Genomic DNA, 19196 nt, shown 5'->3' with positions numbered 1-19196 from the left:
GAAACAAAGGAAAAGGGACAGTATTGAGGTGCCCATCTTTTAAAGCCTAAAGACTACAGTATACTTACAGGCATCCGCTCGTGCAGTAACGGCGGCATCGCTCTTCGGCAACCCAGCACCAGTGCCACAACTAAGGCCACAAAAGACTTGAGCCTCAACACTGAACTCATCCAGTGACGTAACTGGAATCCACGCACCCCTGCACCAGACGCAGGATGGAGAGCTCAGCATTTATACGCCTAAGGTGAGAGCTCGCCGAGACAAGTAGAAAGCTAGGCTGTGGGAGAAACTGGCGATTGGTGGGAGAAGGAATCCCATCAAACGGTGATTAACCCTTTTTCTTCCACCTGCAGAAAACTTACCCTGCAAGTCAGACATTCGATAAGAGGAAGCCCAGTCCTGAGAGTCGTCCGAGCTCTATGCTTCTCAATTGAAGAAACGATAGCAGCCCAGCCGGGATCAGCGCCTACGTGGGAATCAGGTGAGCGTTACAGGAAGGCCCCAGGTCTGCATAGGAAGTGCAAACGACACTGATTCATGAATACGGCGAATCGTTTGGGGTCCCCAGCAAAGCGTTCGGGGGGGCCAGCGGCATGTTTCCAGGTAGATTAATCTGCACAGGGTTACTGAGAACCACAGGAGCGGGGTTCCCCCCGGAACCGGGTAGAGGAGTGTGTCCAGCTTGACCTTGCAAAAACTGTCTAGCCAGGTCATCAGTTATTTCCTTTGATACAATCACTTCCCTCCTGAGAGCATTAGACTCTTGACGAGCGGCGTGTACTTCGGCCCGTAATTCCCCCAGTAGTTGGGCCAACTGATCAGTCTCAGAAGTTTCCATAGCGCCTGGGTGGGAATTTGTAGGAAGGCTTTGCGTTCTGTAACGCTCACCTGACTCCCACGGAGGCGCTGGTCTAGTCTGGGTTGCTGTGGCCTCTTCGAGCATGATGCGCAGAACTCGGAACACCAACTGCACAGGACCCTCAAATCTTGCTTGTCTGGCCCGTAGGAATATCCTTCTGCAGATGAGAAAGGGGATTAACAGTCTGCAGAATAGTGTGCTTGCTCCCCCCTTCCCCCCTTCGTTCTTCTCTAACTTCCTCCGAAATCCCCGGTTGAAGCTCACCTTATGGTTTGAAAGGATGAACTCTCCATCCTGCTTCTGGTGCAGGGGCGCTTGTTTGTCCAGTTACTTCACTGGTTTTCAGAATGGCGCTGGCAAAATCCACTTGACTTTTCCGAGCGGAACGCCGTAAGTATGAAGATTACAAAAGTTCAAGTGTTGAGCCTCCTTTTCTGTTGCCTTCCTAACCTGTGATCTGTCCTTTATTTCAGGTGCAGAATGAAGGCGATGCGTTGAGGGATTGAATTGCCGATGGTAAACTCAGGTGAGTTAGCGATGGGGGCGATCCCTCTTAATGTCTTTATATTCCTCCAGTAATGTCTTTTGTCCTTTCCCCATAGGGGCCGGGGGGCGGTACCTGCCAACGAAGCGGCGCCGACCCGAAATGAGGAATGGTCCACCAACAGAAGACCGGTAAGTGTTATGGCGGAAAATTAGGCCTTCCTCATATGTTCCTTCTGCTCACCTTTTGTCTCTTCTTCTCTCCCCTAGGCGCGGAGATGTGGCGACCGGTGCAGACAGTCGCGGTGGGGCCAGAAGAACTACCGAGGACAGGTGAGTGAAGCGCGGGGCTGCAGCGAGCAACGCAGTGCTTTTAAATGAAAGTCTTTTCTCTGGAACGCTGGCGTGAAGGTTCCGGATGCAGGTAAGAAGTTTGATAAAATTCTTGGTTTTCACCTTTCTCTTCTCTTCTTTCCTTACAGGTGTTCCAGGATCGAGGCGGGCGTGGCTGGAGACCAGATGCAGGAGCAGACACGGTGAGCGTTCAGCTGCTTGGATGCAGAACAACGCGAAGCGTGAGCTACTGTCTGGGCGTGGCTTAAATAGCCCCCAAAGTAGTTCCAGGTAAGTATCCTTCCCTGGCCACGCCCGAGTGGCAAAATAGTCCCAATGAAAAAATAGTCCCTTTCAGGTCTCAGGGAGGCCTGAATCTTGCAGCATGGTCTGCATCAGGTAAGTGCACAAAACACCTTCCTTTATGAGCCTGGCGCCTATGGCGCCAGGACTGATGTCCAACATGAGCCTGGCGCCAACGGCGCCAGGACAGAGTCCAAAGAGCCCCTATAAGGGGCCGCTGGGCTTTTACCCGGGGGCATGATGCCTGCTCCCGGGGGTGCTGGGCCTGGCCTGGTGCTCCGGGGGTAGGCATCATGACAGTATCTGTCAGTTTTGTCTGTTAGCGATTATCCCTAGATTACTGTTTCCCGTTTACCTTGTTTCTACTGTAACTAATCTAACCTAAGTACTAAGCTGAATGACTTCTTACTTTGCCTAGGCCTTGATACCCTCGGGTCTGGTGCGCATAATAAATGTCAAACAAACAGGTCCAAAATAATACTAGGGACATTGCCACCTCCCAAACCCTAATGTCGGAGGCGCTCCAAAGGATCAGAACCCTAGAGCAAAGGGCAGAGGATGCAGAGTGAAGAGCAAGACGGAACAACGTACGGATCGTTGGACTGCCAGAAGGAGAAGAAGGCATTTTCAAGAGAAGGGAGGAGGGGGATAACCAGGAACTCCACTCCTCCAAAGTGGCAATTTATCCGACTACACGGCAGTTTGGAACAACCAAGGCACGCCTCAGAATGGCAAACATAAGATACATGCTACTGTACCCTGCCAAACGCAAGGTGATACAGAACGGCAGATCTCACTTCTTTTAAACAACCGATGAGGCCCATGCGTGGTTGGATCAACAGGCAATCCCTCAACTGAGGGCCAGAAATGAGGACAATGATGGAAATCTACCTCAGGGAGAACATTGAGATTGAACAAAAATGAACAAGAACACAGACGACCCCATTGATGCTAATTAGGTCAGATGAGGTATAAATAAAGGAGCAACGAACCTCCGCCTAGCCCAAGAGAACGCCAAGTCGGAAAACCCCACAGACTCCTAGGAGTCTTAATGCCAGTTTGGAGGCATCACGCTGTGGCATGTCTGCCCCAGGAGAAGAGGGCAGCGCAGGAAAAGCGGCAGTGCCTGAGCAGGGGGAAGGTGGCGGGGCGTTTGTTATTAGTTAATGTTTGTTGTTTGGGAAGTGGCACAGGGTGGGGAGACCACCACACACACTGCACGATTCGAAGGCACAGAACGAAAAGGCTCAGGAGGATCTTGATGCCAAGATACATCATCAGGTACAAGACCCCGGCAGAGAGGGATCAATACAGCGATCACAAGCGCACCAGGGCATCGACCAAGGCCGCACTAGTTAGAACATACGACATGTGGGCAAAGGACCGAATGTCAACCATGAAGATGAAGGTAGGCCCATGGGAACGAAAGGGCCGTACCAGGACATGGTTAGATGGGCCCCGAAGAACTTATAATAGCCACCACCTGGAATGTCTGTGGGTTCAACGAGTATGTCAAAAGGCTGAGAAGTACACACTTGGCTCAACAAATCAAGAGTCCAAATAGCAATGCTACAGGAAACCCACCTGACAAAAGGAAAGCAGTCCAAAATAGCGACGAAATGGTGTGGGACTGTTAGGGAGAATTCTCCAAATGTGCTAATTTCCCGCACACTTTGAGACCCCCAGCAACTTTGCTGGATTTCTGGGATTTATTTTTTTTACCTGGAAAGAGTGTGAGCCTTTTTTTCCCACTCGTTCATGTATTTTGATGTGTGTTTTACTTTTGTGTTCTTTGTTTATGGAGTTTTAAAGCAACTCCAGTGGCATCATCTTTTTCTTTGTGTCACACAGCACCTTCAGTGCAGTGGCACAGGGGTGTCTCTCAGACTCCCCAAGGTTTAAATACCTTCCCTGGTACTGATTACTGTCTCCCACGGCATGTAAAGTTAAATTGACTTTACTAGTCTCTTTAAATTTACTGACCCAGCACACCCTATCTTACTATAGAGTGCTGGAGGGGTTGCCTAGCTTCCCCTGAGTCAAAACACTCATGTTACAGTAAAATGTTACCTTTTCCTATTTTAAATGGCTGTGGCAGTGGTTTAGATCAACTACTGTGATTTTTTGCGACCGCTAACAACGGTAACTAAAAATCTGGGGTAGCCATGTTTTTCAGTATGGCGCCCCAGACCTATCTGTAAAAACAGACTCCGGTCATCTTTTTTCACCATTTCTTTAGGAAAAGTCCTTCTTGTGTTTGTCTCTGCGCACCAAACCAGGTTTGGTCCCTTTGTTTGTGCCCTTTGGCGGGCTTCTGTACCGAAGCCCTGCTCTGGTGCCGGAGTGTCTGGGGTGGACAGGATGTGAGGGAGGTGCCCAAAACTCCCTGTGCTTAGTCTCCTAGGAGACCTGAATTCACTCTGGTGTGATTGGTACACTAGCTGTCCGGAAAAGACAGCCACCCTACTGTGTGAGTGACAGCCAGGCTGGCATTAATGGGGGAAAACTGTTTAAAAACAGGTCTCTGGGACTTGGAAAGCAGAGTTGACCATTCGAACGAAAGAACCGAAGAGGAGAGGAAGGAAATGCACTGGTGCAACTCCTGGATGACCGGTGAAGCCCTGCTGCAGGTCCGAAATGCCTGAAACTCCGACGACAGAGAAGCCCTTCAAGGTTAACTTCTTCCCTTGAGTTTGGTGGGAACAACAAACTCGCAAGCCACCTGGACACCGTCCTATTCTGGTCGAATTTTCATCAGAGTGCTGTTGAAAACCGCATAGCCAGAGGGAAGGAAACCAGGGGGACTTTAAGGCACTCACACCTTAAACCGATGTCTTGCTACAGCTTTTGGCCTCTTCCCTGGGCAGTGCAGGAACCTCCCGACGTCCTCCTTCTTGTCCCCACGATTGAAGCCCAGGAACAGCGAGATCTGCTCGAACTGCCAGGAACAACTGCCTCAGCTACAGCTTTCTTCATTTAAAAGGTACTGTGCAAACGCGGTCCGGAAATCTTTTCGGCCATCGAGAAAGTGCGTGAAACTTTCCTCAACTACGAAGGCTTGTCCTTCCCTAAACATTTGTCATATTTATTTGCTAGCCAAATCCTTTAAAAATCTGTGGCAAAGACTTAACCGTTACATACCAGAACTGTGCTATCCTATACAAAGACTCTGGACCATTGACTTTGGCCCAGGCCTATTGAGAAGAATTGCTGTTTGTATGTACCTGAAACCCTTTGCCCTGCCTATAAATGTATTGGGGCTGTCTATTCTTATAACCTTGTCTTTTCCCTCCCTTCTTAAGTCTCTGAAGTGCCGTTTTGCTCACACTTCATTTTGGAGCTAAACTGGTTCATTTACTTACCGGTTGGATTTTTGTGGTGTATTAGCGTGTGATATTGAGCTGCTTGTGCTAGTGTAATGTTTTATAAATGATTGAGTAAATAAATGTATATTCTTTTACTAAGAAACCTTGAGTAAGTTTTTCTTAATCACTGTATTGGTTGGTCCTTTGTGTAACATGTTCTATTGCTCACTTAAACTCTTGAGATAAGTCTGGCTACTCAGCCATCGCTACCACTTTACTGTGTAGTAAAGGCTTGTACCAAAGGTGAAATTGTGCTTACACTTGTAGTCCTAATTATCGGTAGTGTTCCCAAAGGGTACTGCAGGTGATTCTGCCTAACGGGGACAAATGTTCAGCTCTACTTATTTCACTTACACCAGAGGGGTGCTGACGTGGATATCCCCCGGGGTCCCATCCCAGCTACTAACACAGGAACAAGACAAAGAGGGGAGGTGGGTATTGGTTCATGGGATGCTGGAAAACAAAGAAGTATGTTTCGTCAACTCCTACGCCCCGAACCAAGACGCAACTACGTTCTTCAAGAAATTAACACCAAGGCTCGCCCCGTACAGGGCGGCAGCATTCATCTGGGCGGGGGACTTTAATTGTACATTTGACCCGCTTCACGACAGATCGGACGATAATTTTAACAGGCCGGCACCCCCTAGCGAAGACGCTGAAAAAGACCCTAGAACAGCTGGAATTGGAGGACGTCTGGAGGACACTACATGCGGATAAAAGAGGATATTCGCATTACAGTGCTCCACACAGTACGTTTCTATGTATAGATTACATTTTCACAGGTACGGAAACACTAGGGGAATTCACCAACGCACACCTTAGAGCGAGGACACTCTCAGACCACGCCCCACTGACAGCAGCATGGGCCTATACACACGAAATGCCCTGATACCGACCTGGCGGCTGAGAGTGGAGGCGTCACTCGAGGGGGAGGTTAAAGTGAATCTCCAAGACACAATAGAAGACTACTTTCAGAGCAACTCGGGATCAACAACCTTGATGGCAGTGGTGGTCAGGGGAGCAGCAATTGGGACTAGGGGAGATTGAGCGGGAAATAGAAAGGGAGGAAACACAGGCGGGCTGGGGGTGGAACCTCTCGAACTCGTCTCCCTTAGGATAAAGTGTAAAGCCGCCTGGGAGAAGCTGGGGAACATAAATTATGGGAAATACACGCAGAGGCTACTTGCAGAGGGGGACAAGCCGGGTAGGCTGTTAGCCTGGCTGACCAAGCAAGAGGTTAGAAAAGATTAGGGGTAACAATGGGGAAGAAATCAGGTCACAAGAGGGAATTAACTGGGTATTCTCTGATTTTTATGAGTCCTTATACTCGAGCACCTGTGAAGCAGATAGGTTAGATATTGCAGACACCCTGGATCAGATCGTCCTTCCGGACCTAGACGAAGAACTGGCTCAGATACTTGGGGCCTGCTTATCAGCGGAGGAACATGAAGCGGTCATAGACAGCCTCCCGACTTCCAAGACTCCGGGACCGGACGGGCTCCCTGGAGAGTTCTATATGAACTATAAAACCACCCCAGCACCCAAGCTGCAGGAAGCACTCGAGGGGGGCCACTTACCAGACAGTGGGCCTCATTACACATTGTGCGGTAAAAATTACCAGCATGGCGCTATTAACGTGTCCGTCCTTGCAAGAGGGTGCTAATAGCATACCATTACGAGTACGCAGACAGAAGCATAGTGCCATGCCGGTAATGACCCTACCGCCATGCCGCTAAAGTCCCCAAAAAGTCCCTTACCGGCTTCAACGAAAGTGCAGATAGCACCTCCGCCCTCACGCTACAAGCTACATGCAAATAGCGGTCACCGCTATTAGCGGTGACCGTTAAATTGAGGAACCGGAAATAGCGTCATCGCACAGGAATGGGAAGGAGCACGGCGGCCATCTTTAAAAACACAATCCATTGCCATCCTCTGCCCCTTGGACCTGTTTTGAGTAGTTTGCATTTGGAAATCCTCAGCGACACCTTCGACATGCCTAAGGCTGCTAAAACAACCACTGACCGGCAGCGCAAGGAAAAGTTTACCACGGAGGAGCTAATAATGCTCACACAGACCCTTGCTGCTAATGCCGCCGTGGTCTTTGCGAGCGACATGCGTCGGGAGACCCTTATTCCGAAAGAAGGCAATCTGGGCAGAGGTTGCCTTGAAAGTGAGTGCTGTAGGCGACCACCACCCGCAATGTGCGTGAGTGCAGAAAGCGGTGGGATGATCTCCGCCGCTGGGTCAGAAGCATCCTTTCTGCGAACCACAACATTGCCAGAGCAGGTGGATCTGATTCGCCGATTAAATTAAAGGAGTGGGAAGAGACTTGCGCCAGCCTCATTGGAGTGGAATCAATAGAGGGAGTCGGGACAATGGAGCATGGCGTGGCAACCACTTCAGATGGAGGTGAATGTACACATGAAAGTATGCACTGTGAATCTTCAGGTCCCCCCAAATGTGAGCCCAGAATCACCTCATGGATACCCAAACATCCACAGATGCATACAACCCTGGCCATGTCAGTGTCAAACCCAAACACACACACATATGCACAAATCACCAGAGACAAGTGCCACACACAACCATGCATGGATGAGCCACTGAACTGACACATTACCTGCATCCTTACCAATGAAGTCTAAATGCCCACAACTGCATTATTGACGTATACTGCATTAAGTACATAGAACCGTAACCAATGCCATCCCCCTCTTTGTCCCCGACAGGCTCACATACAGACAGTGAGGATACTGGCACTGCATCTCAGGCACCCCCTCCGAGTAAAAAATAAAGGGCACAGGACACAGAGGACACCCCCACGACATCAAGGGGCAAAGGTAGAAGAGTCCACATGCATAATGGCAAACATCGGTGGAGCGCCACTGCCAAGATGCAACTGTCCACACCACCAACAACTGCCCCACCTCCTGAGGTGAACCCACCACCACAGATCCCAGCCACAGAGGGCCCACCCTCAGCTGCAACTAGTTCCACAGGAGAGGCGGCAGCCACTGCACCACTCTCAGATGTGGAGGATACGACAGATTTCCACATAGAGATGCACACCCCAACCCCCCCTGGAACGCCCGAGGCATCATGGGAGGTTTCAGTAGCCCACCGGTGGCTTCACCTGTTGTCCTGGCTGCATCAGAAGGCGCAGCAGCCACACCACCAGAACGCAACAGTGCCCTCGACCTGGCCAGCATCAGCCAGCGGCAAGAGGACATAACTGTGCTGGTTGGGCAGCATGTGGAGGAGGCTGCCCGTCTCAGGGCGGAGATTACAGAGACAGCCAGGCACTCCAGGGAGGCGATGGAGGCCTGCACCAACAGGCTGTATGGGGAGATTGTCCAATTTAGGGAGGTCCTCACACCGATAGCGGACGCAATGGACCGCCAGTTCCCACCACCACCAGGACAGTCAGCCACTTCCTCATCCGCCAGTTCGAGGCAGACAAGCCCCCTCCGCCACTCCTCACGCACCACCAGGCGCACGTCTAGCCAGCCTCCTAATGCTGGTGGTGGCAATGGCAAATAGGGACTGCATGGTCAAGCTTCCACGTGTATAGCTGGACGACAACATTGTGCCAGACACATAAGGAACTGTTGTGGGGGATGGGGGGAAGGGTGTTTTTGGGCTGTTGTGGGGGGTGGGGGGAAGGGTGTTTTTGGGCTGTTGTGGGGGGTGGGGGGAAGGGTGTATTTGGGCTGTTGTGGGGGTGAGGGGAAGGGTGTTTTTGGGCTGTTGTGGGGGTGGGGGGAAGGGTGGTGGGATGTTTGGGGACATGCACTTTTCTTTACATTTCTTAATACACTGGTGTTTGATCCATACACAGGCTTGGACTTCTTCATTGTGTATGTGTACTTTATTGGTGACAGGGTCCATTGTGCACTTCCAAACAGACACCAGTGCATTACTACCCATATCCATTCCTACAAAAAGAAAAAATGTAACTCAGAATATTTGGTTGATCAGATGCTGTCTCACAGCACGTCCCTCCTGGCCATCCCATCTTGCATGACCTGCATCCTCCTCAACTCCGTCCTCATCACCATCATCATCCTCATCAGATGCTTCTATTTCTACGTCAGGGGGCAGTGGCACATTCCGTCTGAAACACATATTGTGCAGCATGACACATGCCATGGTGATCTTGGCCACCTTCTCATGGCCATACAGGAGAGCGCCACCAGACCTGCTAATGCACCTAAACCGTGTTTTCAAAAGGCCAAAAGTCTGCTCGATCACGATGCGGGTATTGGTATGTGCACGATTGTAGTCCTCTTCGTGCCTGTTCTGTGGGTTCCGTACAGGGGTAAGCAGCCACCTCTTCAGGGGATAGACGGCATCACCTGTATGGGGGGACGAATGGGCTCTGGTTACTGTTCACCTCAAAAGCGGCCTGTTCATATCACACAAATTGACTTTGTATTGTGATTGGAGTCCACAATTAACAGCATGCATGCAGACGATCAGTGTGACTGCAATGTGCAAAGTTTTAGCTTGACCCTGCAAGTGAACATGCCCCATTAATGCCTCCTAAAGTAATTTACATGTCCTGGGTGAGGCCCGGTCTTACGTGTCCCTGGACCCAGGCAGAATTGGTACCACACTGCTAGTGTACTGCCATTCAAACATTTATGTTGCCATGCTGAGAGGCATCACTTCAGTGGTGCTATAGGTGCATGGTACAATGCTATGGGTAGGGGTGATTCCTTTGCATGCACTCAAGGGCACATTGCATTATTGTGGTTGTGCAGCGCAGATTCTGTATGACTGTCTTGACGGCATGTAGGAGATTTGTGTATTTTGTGGTGTTGAATGTTGTGCAATGTGGATGTGGATGGATGTTTAATGGTTCTAGACCTAGATTTTTCTCTATGTTGTGTAGCTTATTTTTTTTTTTTTTTTAATTTTTGTATATGGTTTTATTAAACCTTTACAAAAAGCATCAACACATAGAATCAACACAAAGATAAGATAAATACACAATTTCAATTTTACACAATTACATAATTAGAATATTACAGGAGCTTGGAATAATCTTACAATGAGGAAATCCAAGAGACATCGCAACATCATAAAATTACAAGAACACACAAGAACAGGAGCAAGCGCAGTAGCAGCAGATTAACCCATATCTTTAACCTTTAACCTATAACCTATATCTTGAAACAGCATGGTAGCAGCAGGTATATCTATTCAAGATGGAGGTTACGAATAAAGCTAGATAGAGCCAGACCCTCCCTACTTGTTCCAATACTCAGACATCGTTGCCATACTAGATCAGTCGAGAGACCTAAAAATTGTAATTTCAAGGCATTCAAGCAAGAGTCTCTCAGAACATTTTTTTTTTTTTATTTTTTTTTTATTTTTATTTGGTTTATTCAAACCTTTAAAAAAAACACACACATTACAATCTTCCAGTCTCTCCTTTCAATTACTAGTTCCCTTCATCAATTTGAAACCTCTTAATTTCACACACATGAGCCAGGTTCCTACTCCGTAACAATTTTCTTACTTTTGTAAACCCAGTTTCTCATTCTCTATATCTAAAATATTTTTCAACAATCGAAGGAAATTTATTAGAGCAAATAGAACTGCTCTGTTGTTCCCCTCAAACAGTGCCTTCCACCAATCCTCTGTATTCATGAATTGATGCTCGTTGATCAGTTTTCTAAATTGTCTTTCTCTTTGGTGTTCAAAAGCAAGACAACTCATGACTAAATGTTTGATGGATTCTTTGCTCTTTTTACAGAATCTGCATACTGGATCAATGTTAGCATACTTTGTCCATGTAGCCAAACGTTCTTTCGTTAAGAACAAATTCATTCTGAATTTCATATACAAAGTTCTTGAGTATTGATCCGGTAAGCAGGTTAGATATGTGTGTCGCTGACCGTAGGCTTTTGCTTCCCCGGTACCTCACACATTAGAGTTGAGTTTGCTCTTAAATCACAGGTTGATATCCAGTCAGTTCTCCAGATTGTCGTTTTAGCCATGACTGGATTCTCTATTAACAATGAGAGATTAATGCCATACTCCTCTAGTAGAGCCTTGCAGAGGACATTCCAATCAAACAAGGTGGAAGTGATTCTGTCTTTGTCAGACTTATGTAGTAATTCAAATTGCGGCACCGGAGTTTTGACCATCGTTTTTCTATATATACTTAGGAGGTTCCATGTAACTCTTGCTTTGATTGATATGAGCCCTAGCTCATACCGTAGGCATGTTGTTGATGTACCCTTTGGAAGCTGCAAGACACGGGACCAAAAAATGTTTTCTAGGGATTTCCACAAGTCCTCTGGGCAACCAAATGCGTTTTCTCCGCCGTATATAAGTATAGGTACCGCTTTTTGCTCATAAAATAAGATGACTGGTTTTAACGAAAATTTGCCAAATTTCTTATTAATTAATTGCGCCTGGCACGCCAGCTGCCGACACTTGCTTTTTGCAGCAATGGACCACGGTTCGTCTCTTCTGCTGGCGCTAATTTTCATGCCCAGGTAGGTCGAGCTCTTTACGATTTGTAGGTCCTCATTTGCAATTCGCCAGCAAAATTTTCCTTTTTTACCTTTGTTTCCCTGTAGCTTTTCCAAAATCAGAATTTCACTTTTTTCTTTGTTGATTTTAAGGCCGTTTTCTGTTGTATAATGCTCAAGACAATTGAGTTTTCGCTGGAGCCCAATCGGCGTTAAGTCTACCAAAATGAGATCATCAGCATAGGCCAAATATTCTATTGGGGTTCCATAAAGTTTTGGAGGAAAGGTAACTACACCGTTGAACGCTTGCTTTATATCTGAGATAAAGAGATTGAAAATAATTGCTGCTAATGGGCAGCCTTGCTTCACGCCCTTATATGTAGCAATATCAGCAGACAACGTGCCTTTCTCATCCAACCGAATCTTAATAGAAGTGCCTGTGTGTAACTCACGGATTGCATCCACTAGACTCAAAGGACAGTTCCACCTCTTAAGTTTTTCCCACAGCAGTTCCCTGTCTATGCTTTCAAACGCCTGTGACAGGTCTATTAGTGCCGTGTATATTTTTGTGTTTGACTTCAATGCATCCATTTTTAGCAGATTTAGCAGTAGCAAATTTAACCCACATCCTACTCCTTTTACAAAGCCCGCTTGTCTGGGATCTACATGTTTTGAGGATATGGCCCATTTAAGGAGTTTTTGTTGTAGAAGGCTTGCATAGACTTTCCCCAAAACATCAAGTAGCGCTATAGGCCTATAGTTTCGAGGATTAGTTCGGTCCCCTTTTTTAAAGATAGGTACCACCACCGCATTTTTCCATGACTTCGGGGTTGAACAGTTCTTAATAACCCTTTCGAACAGTGTTACACAGAAGTCTGTCCATAGTTCTGGGTTTTTCTTGAGTGTGAAGTTGGTTAAGCCATCTGGCCCGGGTGCTCTAGAGTCATGCACATTTTTAATTACATTAAGTATGTCAAGACGCTCAAACACCAAATCCCATTTCTTTAGCGCTGTGTATACCCAGACTGTGGAAGATGGATCTTTAGCATATAGATTCGAGTAAAATTCGATCCACTTTTCTTCCAAGACTGCGTTGGCTTGTAGTGCATGTTGAGGCGCCAAGCTGTTGTTTATCAATCTCCAGTACTCAGCCGATTTTTTACCAGACATTTTCTGTAACATAATTTCGGAGTCATTTTGCACCAGAATTGCGGCATGTGATTTGTGCCAATTCCGATATCTTTGTTTAATCATTCGTTTACACTCCATTTTAGTTAAACTGCTTGTGTTTTTTATGGCCCTTAGTTCTTGTCGCATGGCTCTTTTTCGTTGCATAACAGCTATATCAAATTTGTGTTTTGCTCGAAACCCCTTGCGATGTGTGTTACGTTTCTGTTCTTCGTAGTCGCACAGGAGGTCTCGGTATTCAAGAGCTTTTGAGCCATGTTGGAAATTGTGTGTAATGGCAAAAACTTCTGTATCCAACAAATTTAAACGAATCCTATTGGAACCAGCAGTAACCGCAAAGCCCCAATTTTCCTTGTTACACGGAATAGGCAGTTCAAATATGAATTGAACCATATCGTGGTCACTATGCTTCATTTTGATGACTTCCATTTTTTTTGTCCGTTTGTGGATGTTTTCAGAAACGAATATATAGTCAAGTACTGATGCCTGATCAAGTCTTCTCCAAGTAGGGCATGCAGGAATGTCCCCAATAGTGTGGCCGTTGAGCATTGATAGACCACGAAACTCCATTTCTAAGCACCACTGCGCTGCTGTTCTTTCATGTTTGTGCGCCTTCTTATCTTTTAGCTCGGTTCTATCTCCGTTTTGGGCGCAAATAATATTTAGATCTCCACATACAATTAGGTCCAGTGGCAGCTCCTTTGTTAGGAGATCATCGATCAGTGTTGTAATTTGATCAATAAAAAGTGAGTCGTCCTTGGCCAGATGATTCCAATATATGTTAATGATAAACAGACAAGGTGCCTTACATCCATTTTGGTGTGTAGTGATGGTAACAACCTGGATAAAAGGGGATGGATTAAAAGAGTTCACAATCTGAAGGCCGGATGCTTTTTTTGTGGCCACAAGCAGGCCAGCCATCGGTCTGCCTTTTGCCTGTTTTATGGCTGGATTAAGTGCCACCTCAAAGCCTTCCAGCAGCGGAGTTTGCGATAACCAAGTTTCTTGTAAGCATATTATGTCCAATCCACTGGCCCACAATGTTTCAAAGAGGTGCAAGAAGCCGCGGGTATTCCATGAGCCCAGAGTGCATCCTTCAGGGTTCTCTGGTTCCTGGCGTTACTTCTCCGATTGATTATTTATGGTTGCAGCCAACCATGTCCAGTCGTCATCACTGTTGCTTGAACATTCCTGGTCCTTTGTATCAACCCCTGTGCGCTGAGGGCTTGTCATTCCATTAATCGTTATTCTTATCGGATCCTTTATGTAAGATACCTGATGCGAACCCAACGGCGCCTTGCCAGCTTTGGTTTCAACTCGGTTTATTTCTATTTCTTCAGTCAGAGGATGGTTTGTCGCCGCAACTGTTTGCAAATCTGTCTTGTCTTCGGATGAACCAAACTGTCTGTCTTCTTTGATTTTCGCTATGTCAAACCCCAGTGATATTAATACGGGGCCGGCGTCCAACAGGGCTTCCACTATGAGTTTAGACTCTAGGTGTAAAATCACAGCATCATTTTTTTTCTCGTCGAAAAATTCAACGATTTTTAGATCCGTGGATTCGATTGCTCTTAAACTTGGAATTAAATGGCACAGCCACAACACATTATGTCGATTTAAAATTAAATCGTCAGATGTTTCAATTCGTTCCAAGAGGAGTCGGTGTGGCATTTGAGTTGTGTGTGCTTGTAAGTTCCTTTCCTTGTTGTCGACTTTTGGCGTGTACACATTTTTGTAACTCTGCCTCATTGTTTGCGTCTTTAGATCGATTCCTGTCTTAAGGCATGAGTTTGTCTGTTTCTGTGCGGTATCGGATGACCATTATTCACAGAGAAGATTTCTCTGTTTTGATCTTGCGCGTTAACAGTGTCATGCAACACCTCCCGGTCCTCTTGTGGATTTGGCACCCGGCCTTTGATTTGCGACTTGGCAACAATTAATCTTCGTTTGGCCTCTAGTGTCGTAAATATAGGTTCCAAGTGATTCTTCGCATTTTGTAGCGAGGATAGAGGTTGGAGAATTTTGCACTTTCTGTGTGGAAGAGTCAAGGAGCTCGCTGTAATTTGATCCTTTGTTACGGCCAGTGTCACCGTATCCCATGCTTTTGTGTCATCCTGGATCGCCGGCGCAATAGATCCCTCTGGAGCAATCACAGATTGCATCATGATAGGTGCATCGAGCACACTCAAGGGGTGTGGCGCGGCAGATTCCTTCTCTACCAATTCTTCATCATTATATGTTGAAAGGTTTATTAGGGGATCGGTGCCATCACTGCTGTTACTTATAGATTCTTCTAGGAGGATTGGGCCAGCTGGTACTACGTGTACTCCTTCCTTTATTCCAGCATTTTCGGCCCCATGGAAGGGTCCGTTAACCGTTACGTTAACTGTTTTAAGATGACGCAGGAATTTTCTTGAGTCAGCATTGCATTTGGCTTTCCTTTGAGGCTGATTTTTACTTTTTTTAGTCAAGCCGCTCTTAGGCTGTGCACTGCTTGCAGTGGTCTTTTGGGTGTCCAATGGGCCTTTGAAAATGCTATATAATTCGGGCATGGCAATAGCCTCCCCATTGAGGGGCGTAGCTGGCATTTGGGTGCTTGTTGCTTCCCTAATGGCTGGTAGTGTTGAGGTCGATGGCACTTGCGGATTTAAATGAGCCAAATTCGAGGCCGCTTGGGACTCCTTAATAGCGTTTGCGAAACCACTGCTGACCTTGTTTAGTTCTTTTAAAGGCACGTTCACAGGGTGGCAGTCAACTGCAAGTGTGCTATTTGCAGCAGCCACCGATGCTGGTACACCACCAGGATTCTTCAGTGTTTGTAATAAGCGTACCTCGCTGTCAACAGGGCTCAAACGGTTCAGTGCATTTTCCATTTGTGACGGTGAGCTTAAGGTAGCGTCTTGTGCTGGGCCGGTAAGGTGTTTTTGAGTGTTCCGTGTAGCATTAACACAGGCTTGTTCAGTGAGGCGTTCTACATTTGTTGGATTAGCTGTTTTAGGTAACCGGCCATTAGCTGGACAACCAGTCCCGTCCGTTTGCTGGTCGTTTTTTTTTTTCTGTTGTTGAAAAATCCCCAATGCCTCTTTTGCGACTTCGGCCAACAATCTTTTATCTAAACTTGCGTTTTTGGCATGTTCAACAAGGGTTTCTATGGCCCAGTCGGTTTTTCGATGGATTTCATGAAGCACTTCTTTAGAGTGGAAATTTTTGTTTTCCATGCTAAGCAACTTGTTATTTATTGTAACAACCACTGATGAAAGCTCTTTTATATTCTCGTTAAGATTTTCATACATTTTGATAAATGGAGCCATTGATAATGTCATGGATGAAATTATAGTTGCTTGTAAATCTTTGGCATGGTAAGCAGTGTCCCTCTCTTCTAACACGTTATTAATAGATCGTGGATGTATCCTATCACGATTCACAGGTCTTCTAATCTTTGGGTATGGGCGTTCCATTATCGATGAGTCAGTAGAGTCATCTTCTGTTGAGGAAACAGTAGCGGCTAAGGGTTTAATTGGTTCTGCCTGTGTTGTGTTAGTTGTTAAGAGTGGTGAAGAGAGGTTTAGTGGAATAGTTACCATTTTCAGTTTTTTATTCTGTGAGCAGCTGACGCTAGGTGATAAGCTCTCGATTAGCCTCCTACGTTTCAATCCGGAGCTTTCTTCTCGTGATTGTAGTATGGGCTGTGGTATCGTTGGTGCTTCATCAACACCCGGACCAATGTTTTCACACTCCGACATGGACACTCCACAATTTGCTAATTTTTTAGAAGCTCTTTCCGCATTAAGGCGTGTGAGGGCGTTTAAAAGGTTGTTAACTACTCCCAAAGAATTTCTTCTTTCCGATCCGGGTTTCAGGTCAATGAAGGGGGTAGGGCGATCTTGATTAGTTGACTCTTGGTTTTGATCGTGGCTAACCACCCTTCCTACTCGTGATGGTGTCACACTCTTTATTAACACAACATCTTCCCCACTTGACTCTGAGCCATTTTTACCCTTGAAAACGTCATCGCTGGTATCCTCTGCCGGATGGTTGGTATTGCCAATGAAGGGTGCTGTATCTACAGCACTATAGAACCTAGGCTGTGGGGACATTGGATTTCCAGTGGGATTGGGCGATTGATTAGTGGACAAGTTCAGATATGAAGTCGCACCATCCATGGATATCTGATGCTTGGCCCAGTCACCAGCAAGTACACTGTGTTTACATGGCAATTTGTGAACATCGTCCGTCAAAACCACTAAAGTTGTTTCCGTAGTTGCTTCAGCAGGGGAGCTTGTCTGCTCCATAATCCTTGGATGGGACCCTCCACCTACCGCGTCCACAGCGGTAGGCCCCCCTGCCCCGGCAACATGGTATCTAAGGTAGGATCCTTCTTTATTTATCTCTTCAGCAAGGGTAGCCCTACCACTGTCGCTCATGTCATTTATTGCATGCAGCTCCTCAGGCAGCCAAGTTTCCTGCTCCTGTGCGTCCACTGTTAACACAGTAGAGGGCAGTGTCTGAGGGCAGATCTCCCGATCCATGACTCGGGCAAGGCAATTAGGTGGTTTCAGCATTGCACAGTGCAAATTACCACTTATTTGTTCCATATGAGGTGAACCTCTAGATGGTGTGGGCGATGGTACTGTAATATTTAGTGGTAGTACCTCAGCTGGGTGGATGACAGTGTTTGTTAGCTCAGCAGGCCGCTCCATATTTGATCCTACTGCACTAGCGTCTTTCTGCTGATCATTTATGTACTGCGGCGGTTCCGTGGTCGACGTAGATTCTAATTTGCGCTGGGCACGTGTTTCTCGCATTGTGGGAGCCTGTTTGAAGTTTACTGCAATACTATTTAAGAGCGAATGTTTAGCCTTTACAGAAAAATGGTTTCTGTATTGTCAGTAGAAGATTAGGACACGTCCACAGCAAGGACATACACACCAGCTCCCGCTTCCACTTACCAGCGTATATATAGAGGTGGGTGGCCGTGTTGTCCGAGTCAGACGTGGCACGATGTAACTTCTTACCGCAGCCGGCAAGTTCAAGCCTTTTCTCCTCTCAAGATATCTCTAGTCGCACGAAGGTAGTGGAACTTACTGGCATCCGGCAGCCGCACACGCCGAACAGCCTAACAGCACCAGCCCTTCTGCCACCAGGGCTTACGCCGCGAGGGTGGTTGGGCCGGCAATTAGTACCCGGCTGTGGTCACGTGATCAGTCACGTGAGCGGTATGAGCCCCGCCTCCTCCAGGAAGCAGGGAGCAGCAAGAGCTCCTGCTCGCAATGCTGCTGGCCACAGATAACAAAGCCTTTTCTTATCAGAACGTTCGCAGCTCAAGGCACACCTTCAGCGTCCACAACTACACGCCACTCGGGCGGTTGGGCCGGCAATTAGTACCCGGCTGTGGTCACGTGATCAGTCACGTGAGCGGTATGAGCCCCGCCTCCTCCAGGAAGCAGGGAGCAGCAAGAGCTCCTGCTCGCAATGCTGCTGGCCACAGATAACAAAGCCTTTTCTTATCAGAACGTTCGCAGCTCAAGGCACACCTTCAGCGTCCACAACTACACGCCACTCGGGCGGTTGGGCCGGCAATTAGTACCCGGCTGTGGTCACGTGATCAGTCACGTGAGCGGTATGAGCCCCGCCTCCTCCAGGAAGCAGGGAGCAGCAAGAGCTCCTGCTCGCAATGCTGCTGGCCACAGATAACAAAGCCTTTTCTTATCAGAACGTTCGCAGCTCAAGGCACACCTTCAGCGTCCACAACTACACGCCACTCGGGCGGTTGGGCCGGCAATTAGTACCCGGCTGTGGTCACGTGATCAGTCACGTGAGCGGTATGAGCCCCGCCTCCTCCAGGAAGCAGGGAGCAGCAAGAGCTCCTGCTCGCAATGCTGCTGGCCACAGATAACAAAGCCTTTTCTTATCAGAACGTTCGCAGCTCAAGGCACACCTTCAGCGTCCACAACTACACGCCACTCGGGCGGTTGGGCCGGCAATTAGTACCCGGCTGTGGTCACGTGATCAGTCACGTGAGCGGTATGAGCCCCGCCTCCTCCAGGAAGCAGGGAGCAGCAAGAGCTCCTGCTCGCAATGCTGCTGGCCACAGATAACAAAGCCTTTTCTTATCAGAACGTTCGCAGCTCAAGGCACACCTTCAGCGTCCACAACTACACGCCACTCGGGCGGTTGGGC

The sequence above is a fragment of the Ambystoma mexicanum genome, chromosome 1q, assembly GCF_040938575.1.
Source record: "Ambystoma mexicanum isolate Mex_15411 chromosome 1q, UKY_AmexF1_1, whole genome shotgun sequence".
Lineage (NCBI taxonomy): Eukaryota > Metazoa > Chordata > Amphibia > Caudata > Ambystomatidae > Ambystoma > Ambystoma mexicanum.
The sequence above is the reverse complement of the archived record's forward strand: the minus strand, read 5'-3'. Positions refer to the sequence as shown.